The sequence below is a fragment of the Rhodnius prolixus genome, unplaced genomic scaffold (assembly GCF_049639745.1).
Source record: "Rhodnius prolixus isolate KJV_2025 unplaced genomic scaffold, Rpr scaffold_5, whole genome shotgun sequence".
NCBI lineage: Eukaryota > Metazoa > Arthropoda > Insecta > Hemiptera > Reduviidae > Rhodnius > Rhodnius prolixus.
This window is the reverse complement of record NW_027411624.1, coordinates 13,257,650-13,259,204: the sequence shown is the minus strand read 5'-3', so window position 1 is coordinate 13,259,204 and position 1,555 is coordinate 13,257,650. Positions and strand designations below refer to the sequence as shown.

The following is a 1,555-nucleotide window of genomic DNA, read 5'->3' as shown; positions in this document are numbered from 1 at the left end:
AACCTAAAAACTCTCATTTTTTTTAAATATTATTTCCGGTACAGTTTGTTTGTAAATCCCAATTTCAATGAAGGAGGTCATTTAAAAAAGTAAAGTAAAGTAATCGCCTATTTTTTCAGGCGGGGCTTAACGTCCAACTACCATTTAGGTACTAGGTGTCGTGGACGGAGGTGGATAGCAAACATACTTTACTGTAAAATTCTTTTATTAACCAATAAATAAAATCCAAGGCCAAGAACGGGAATCGAACACAGTACCACAATGCATATTAGCTCTTAACCGCTCGGCTACCGTGGCGCCTGAAATATAAATGAAATTGTGCCGTTCCCGTAGGTACTGTAATACCGGGTCAACCAGCAACAGAGGTGGAGCAAGCCCCTTAACACTCCGTCATTTTCCAAAAATCAGTTTAATCTTCTGGGTCCCCTATGGAGACCGTACCAGAGATTAGGCTTATAAGAACAGATACTACACTTTGATCTTAGCCAAAAGGCCGAGAAGCGTCAAGGAGGTCATTTACGAGAACTAATTAATATAATTTCCAAAATTAAGAAATTTAAGAAAAACCAAGTAAAACTGTTTCAATTTTTTACTTTTTCTTAGGAAATATTTTGTTTTATAAAATAAAGAATTAACTTGTATTTAAAACGATTTTTTTTGGGGTCAAATTATTTTCATGAATTTTTGTAGGGCTATAGATGTAGGTTGTAAAATATAATTTCGAATTTGGCTGGACCGTAAGTAGGTAGCGCCATCAGTTTGCTATTTTGCTGAGACAATTAATGTTAAAACCAACTGATTCTTAGATAAGTCACGTCTGGTAAAATTTATTAATAGTATATATAAAATGTTGTGAAAATAGTTGTTCATATTTCCACATTTTCTTTCTTTTTAAACAAGTGTAATGCTAGTCTTGCTGATAGTTTTACTATAAATCTAAAATAATTTAAAAAGACTAATCATTAATTGAACTTAATTAATGGGTAATTTTATTCAATTCCAACTAGATTATAATCTTAATCTTTTAAAAATTATCAATAATTAACAGTTAATTTCTTTAAGTTTACTTAAGTGAAATAAGCAAAAGTATACACAATGTAAGTAACGTACATAAATTGTAAATTTATTGGATTTGATCGGATCTTCTAATTTACTTTAATCGCTAAACTTATTTATTGATATTGGTTACAGTTAGACATTAACGTTAACAAACAGGTTCTCTAACTAGTGCTATTTAAGAAGGTCGATTTCAACCAAATCTAGTTCTGGTAAATTAGTATTAGTTCAGATAATAATTTTAAATCCATTTTATTTTTTTTTAACTGAATGAAATACACCATCAATTCAACTAACAAATTATTAGTCATTTTTACGTTCTGTTATTTGCAGAAGAGGATTATGGTCGGCAGAGTCAACTTTTCGAAGTGTGGTTTTTGTACACAAAAAATTGTTTGAGGGGCCCCAAAAAAAGTTAATTAATGAGAGCTTTAGTTTTAGAGTTGTTAAACTAATGTGTGATATTATTCTTTACAAAATTAAATTTTCTTTTTTCTTT

At 30.2% G+C, this 1,555-nt stretch overlaps 1 non-coding gene across 1 annotated transcript; it reads right to left on the bottom strand.

The window, feature by feature from the left end:
• Positions 1 to 311: 311 nt before the first annotated feature.
• Positions 312 to 505, bottom strand: LOC141459014 (U2 spliceosomal RNA). The gene has a single exon (XR_012461361.1). It is a non-coding gene; the product is annotated as a U2 spliceosomal RNA (small nuclear RNA).
• Positions 506 to 1,555: the final 1,050 nt, after the last annotated feature.